The sequence below is a fragment of the Triticum urartu genome, chromosome 6A, assembly GCF_056163025.1.
Source record: "Triticum urartu cultivar PI428250 chromosome 6A, HENAU_Tu73, whole genome shotgun sequence".
NCBI lineage: Eukaryota > Viridiplantae > Streptophyta > Magnoliopsida > Poales > Poaceae > Triticum > Triticum urartu.
Window position 1 is genome coordinate 151,169,579 of NC_141878.1, and position 6,431 is coordinate 151,176,009.

The window sequence follows — 6,431 nt, forward strand, 5'->3', positions numbered from 1 at the left end:
GCCAATGTTTGGATATCGGAAGTGTTCCGGGTGAAATAGTGATTTTACCGGAGTACCGGAGGGGTTACCGAAACCCCCCCCCCCCCCGGAGGCTATTGGGCCTTATGGACCCAAGTGGAGGAAGAGGAGAGGCGGCCAAGGGGCAGCCGCGCGCCCCTCCCCCCCCCCAGTCCGAATTGGACAAGAGGGGGCGCCCCCCCCTTTCCTTCCCCCTCTCTCCTCCTTCCCCCCAAGTCCTAATCCAACTAGGAAAAAGGAGGGGAGTCCTACTCCCGGTGGGAGTAGGACTCCTCCGGTGCGCCCTCTCCCCTGGCCGGCCGCACCCCCCTTGCTCCTTTACATATGGGGGCAGGGGGGCACCCTAGAGACACAACAATTGATAATTGATCTCTTAGCCGTGTGTGGTGCCCCCTCCACCATAGTCCACCTCGATAATACTGTAGCGGTGCTTAGGTGAAGCCCTGCGTCGGTAGAACATCAACATTGTCACCACGCCGTCGTGCTGACGAAACTCTCCCTCAACACTCGGCTGGATCGGAGTTCGAGGGACGTCATCAGGCTGAACGTGTGCTGAACTCGGAGGTGTCGTACGTTCGGTACTTGATCGGTCGGATCGTAAAGACGTATGACTACATCAACCGCGTTGTGCTAACGCTTCCACTTTCGGTCTACGAGGGTACGTGGACAACACTCTCCCCTCTCATTGTTATGCATCACCACGATCTTGCGTGTGCGTAGGAATTTTTTTGAAATTACTACGACCCTCAACAGTGGCATCCGAGCCTTGTTTTATGCGTTGATGTTATATGCACGAGTAGAACACAAGTGAGTTGTGGGCGATATAAGTCATACTGCTTACCAGCATGTCATACTTTGGTTCGGCGGTATTGTTGGATGAAGCGGCCCGGGCCGACATTACGGGTACGCTTACGCGAGACTGGTTCTACCGACGTGCTTTGCACACAGGTGGCTGGCGGGTGTCAGTTTCTCCAACTTTAGTTGAACCGAGTATGACTACGCCCGGTCCTTGCGAAGGTTAAAACAGCACCAACTTGACAAACTATCGTTGTGGTTTTGATGCGTAGGTAAGAACGGTTCTTGCTAAGCCCGTAGCAGCCACGTAAAACTTGCAACAACAAAGTAGAGGACGTCTAACTTGTTTTTGCAGGGCATGCTGTGATGTGATATAGTCAAGATGTGATGCTATATTTTATTGTATGAGATGATCATGTTTTGTAACCGAGTTATCGGCAACTAGCAGGAGCCATATGGTTGTTGCTTTATTGTATGCAATGCAATCGCCCTGTAATGCTTTACTTTATCACTAAGCGGTAGGGATAGTCATAGAAGCATAAGATTGGCGAGACGACAACGATGCTACGATGGAGATCAAGGTGTCGCGCCGGTGACGATGGTGATCATGACGGTGCTTCGGAGATGGAGATCGCAAGCACAAGATGATGATGGCCATATCATATCACTTATATTGATTGCATGTGATGTTTATCTTTTATGCATCTTATCTTGCTTTGATTGACGGTAGCATTATAAGATGATCTCTCACTAAATTTCAAGATAAAAGTGTTCTCCCTGAGTATGCTCTGTTTCCAAAGTCCTCGTGCCCAGACACCACGTGATGATCGGGTGTGATAAGCTCTACGTCCATCTACAACGAGTGCAAGCCAGTTTTGCACACGCAGAATACTCAGGTTAAACTTGACGAGCCTAGCATATGCAGATATGGCCTCGGAACACTGAGACCGAAAGGTCGAGCGTGAATCATATAGTAGATATGATCAACATAGTGATGTTCACCATTTAAAGCTACTCCATTTCACGTGATGATCGGTTATGGTTTAGTTGATTTGGATCACGTGATCACTTAGAGGATTAGAGGGATGTCTTTCTAAGTGGGAGTTCTTAAATAATATGATTAATTGAACTTAAATTTATCATGAACTTAGTACCTGATAGTATCTTGCTTGTCTATGTTTGATTGTAGATAGATGGCCCGTGCTGTTGTTCCATTGAATTTTAATGCGTTCCTTGAGAAAGCAAAGTTGAAAGATGATGGTAGCAATTACATGGACTGGGTCCGTAACTTGAGGATTATCCTCATTGCTGCACAGAAGAATTATGTCCTAGAAGCACTGCTGAGTGCCAGGCCTGCTGCTGATGCAACTGACGACGTTAAGAACGTCTGGCAGAGCAAAGTTGATGACTACTTGATAGTTCAATGTGCCATGCTTTACGGCTTAGAACCGGGACTTCAACGACGTTTTGAACGTCATGGAGCATATGAGATGTTCCAAGAGTTGAAGTTAATATTTCAAGAAAATGCCCGGATTGAGAGATATGAAGTCTCCAATAAATTCTATAGCTGCAAGATGGAGGAGCATAGTTCTATCAGTGAGCATATACTCAAGATGTCTGGGTATTGTAATCACTTGATTCAACTGGGAGTTGATCTTCCGGATGATAGCGTCATTGACAGAATTCTCCAATCACTTCCACCAAGCTACAAGAGCTTCGTGATGAACTATAGTATGCAAGGGATGGATAAGACAATTCCTGAGCTCTTCGCAATGCTAAAGGATGCGGAGGTAGAAATCAAGAAGGAGCATCAAGTGTTGATGGTCAATAAGACCACTAGTTTCAAGAAGAAGGGCAAAGGGAAAAAGAAGGGGAACTTCAAAAAGAACAGCAAGCAAGTTGCTGCTCAAGAGAAGAAACCCAAGTCTGGACCTAAGCCTGAAACTAAGTGCTTCTACTGCAAGCAGACTGGTCACTGGAAGCGGAACTGCCCCAAGTATTTGGTGGATAAGAAGGATGGCAAGGTGAACAAAGGTATATGTGATATACATGTTATTGATGTGTACTTTACTAGAGCTCGCAGTAGCACCTGGGTATTTGATACTGGTTCTGTTGCTAATATTTGCAACTCGAAACAGGGACTACGGATTAAGCGAACACTGGCAAAGGACGAGCTGACGATGCGCGTGGGAAATGGTTCCAAAGTCGATGTGATCGCGGTCGGCACGCTACCTCTACATCTACCTTCGGGATTAGTATTAGACCTAAATAATTGTTATTTGGTGCCAGCGTTGAGCATGAACATTATATCTGGATCTTGTTTGATGCAAGACGGTTATTCATTTAAATCAGAGAATAATGGTTGTTCTATTTATATGAGTAATATCTTTTATGGTCATGCACCCTTGAAGAGTGGTCTATTTTTGATGAATCTCGATAGTAGTGATACACATATTCATAATGTTGAAGCCAAAAGATGCAGAGTTGATAATGATAGTGCAACTTATTTGTGGCACTACCGTTTAGGTCATATCGGTGTAAAGCGCATGAAGAAACTCCATACTGATGGACTTTTGGAACCAAGTGATTATGAATCACTTGGTACTTGCGAACCGTGCCTCATGGGCAAGATGACTAAAACGCCGTTCTCCGAAACTATGGAGAGAGCAACAGATTTGTTAGAAATCATACATACAGATGTATGTGGTCCGATGAATGTTGAGGCTCTTGGCGGATATCATTATTTTCTCACCTTCACAGATGATCTAAGCAGATATGGGTATATCTACTTAATGAAGCATAAGTCTGAAACATTTGAAAAGTTCAAAGAATTTCAGAGTGAAGTTGAAAATCATCGTAACAAGAAAATAAAGTTTCTACGATCTAATCGTGGAGGAGAATATTTGAGTTACGAGTTTGGTCTAATTTGAAACAATGCGGAATAGTTTCGCAACTCACGCCACCCGGAACACCACAGCGTAATGGTGTGTCTGAACGTCGTAATCGTACTTTACTAGACATGGTGTGATCTATGATGTCTCTTACAGATTTACCGCTATCGTTTTGGGGTTATGCTTTAGAGACGGACGCATTCACGTTAAATAGGGCACCATCGAAATCCATTGAGACGACACCTTACGAACTGTGGTTTGGCAAGAAACCAAAGTTGTCGTTTCTAAAAGTTTGGGGCTGTGATGCTTATGTGAAAAAGCTTCAACCTGATAAGCTCGAACCCAAATCAAAGAAATGTGTCTTCATAGGATACCTAAAGGAGACTGTTGGGTACACCTTCTATCACAGGAGAATGTATACCCGAAGGCAAGACATTTGTTGCTAAGAATGGATCCTTTCTAGAGAAGGAGTTTCTCTCGAAAGAAGTGAGTGGGAGGAAAGTACAAATTGATGAGGTAATTGTACCTGCTCCCTTATTGGAAAGTAGTACATCACAGAAACCGGTTTCTGTGACACCTACACCAATTAGTGAGGAAGTTAATGATGATGATCAAGGAACTTCAGATCAAGTTGCTACTGAACCTCGTAGATCAACCAGAGTAAGATCTGCACCAGAGTGGTACGGTAAACCTGTTCTAGAAGTCATGCTACTAGATCATGATGAACCTATGAACTATGAAGAAGCGACGGTGAGCCCAGATTCCGCAAAATGGCTAGAAGCCATGAAATCTGAGATGGGATCCATGTATGAGAACAAAGTGTGGACTTTGGTTGACTTGCCCGATGATCGGCAAGCAATTGAGAATAAATGGATCTTCAAGAAGAAGACTGACGCTGACGGTAATGTTACTGTCTACAAAGCTCGACTTGTTGCAAAAGTTTTTCGACAAGTTCAAGGGATTGACTACGATGAGACCTTCTCACCCGTAGCGATGCTTAAGTCTGTCCTAATCATGTTAGCGATTGCCGCATTTTATTATTATGAAATTTGGCAGATGGATGTCAAAACTGCATTCCTGAATGGATTTCTGGAAGAAGAGTTGTATATGATGCAACCGGAAGGTTTTGTCGATCCAAAGGGAGCTAACAAAGTGTGCAAGCTCCAGCGATCCATTTATGGACTGGTGCAAGCTTCTCGGAGTTGGAATAAACGCTTTGATAGTGTGATCAAAGCATTTGGTTTTGTACAGACTTTTGGAGAAGCCTGTATTTACAAGAAAGTGAATGGGAGCTCTGTAGCATTTCTGATATTATATGTAGATGACATATTACTAATCGGAAATGATATAGAATATCTGAATAGCATAAAGGGATACTTGAATAAGAGTTTTTCAATGAAAGACCTCGGTGAAGCTGCTTACATATTGGGCATTAAGATCTATAGAGATAGATCAAGACGCTTAATTGGACTTTCACAAAGCACATACCTTGACAAAGTTTTGAAGAAGTTCAAAATGGATCAAGCAAACAAAGGGTTCTTGTCTGTGTTACAAGGTGTGAAGTTGAGTAAGACTCAATGCCCGACCACTTCAGAAGATAGAGAGAAAATGAAAGATGTTCCCTATGCTTCAGCCATAGGCTCTATCATGTATGCAATGCTGTGTACCAGACCTGATGCGTGCCTTACTATAAGTCTAGCAGGGAGGTATCAAAGTAATCCAGGAGTGGATCACTGGACAGCGGTCAAGAACATCCTGAAGTACCTGAAAAGGACTAAGGATATGTTTCTCATTTATGGAGGTGACAAAGAGCTCATCGTAAATGGTTACGTTGATGCAAGCTTTGACACTGATCCGGACGATTTGAAATCGCAAATCGGATATGTGTTTACATTGAACGGAGGAGCTGTCAGTTGGTGCAGTTCTAAACAAAGCGTCGTGGCGGGATCTACATGTGAAGCAGAGTACATAGCTGCTTCGGAAGCAGCAAATGAAGGAGTCTGGATGAAGGAGTTCATATCCGATCTAGGTGTCATACCTAGTGCATCGGGTCCAATGAAAATCTTTTGTGACAATACTGGTGCAATTGCCTTGGCGAAGGAATCCAGATTTCACAAGAGAACCAAGCACATCAAGAGACTCTTCAATTCCATCCGGGATCTAGTCCAGGTGGGAGACAAAGAAATTTGCAAGATACATACGGATCTGAATGTTGCAGACCCATTGACTAAGCCTCTTCCACGAGTAAAACATGATCAGCACCAAGGCTCCATGGGTGTTAGAATCATTACTGTGTAATCTAGATTATTGACTCTAGTGCAAGTGGGAGACTGATGGAAATATGCCCTAGAGGCAATAATAAAGTTATTATTTATTTCCTTATATCATGATAAATGTTTATTATTCATGCTAGAATTGTATTAACCGGAAACATGATACATGTGTGAATACATAGACAAACAGAGTGTCACTAGTATGCCTCTACTTGACTAGCTCGTTGATCAAAGATGGTTAAGTTTCCTAGCCATTGACATGGGTTGTCATTTGATTAACGGGATCACACCATTAGGAGAATGATGTGATTGACATGACCCATTCCGTTAGCTTAGCACACGATCGTTTAGTATGTTGCTATTGCTTTCTTCATGACTTATACATGTTCCTATGACTATGAGATTATGCAACTCCCGTTTACCGTAGGAACACTTTGTGTGCTACCGAACGTCA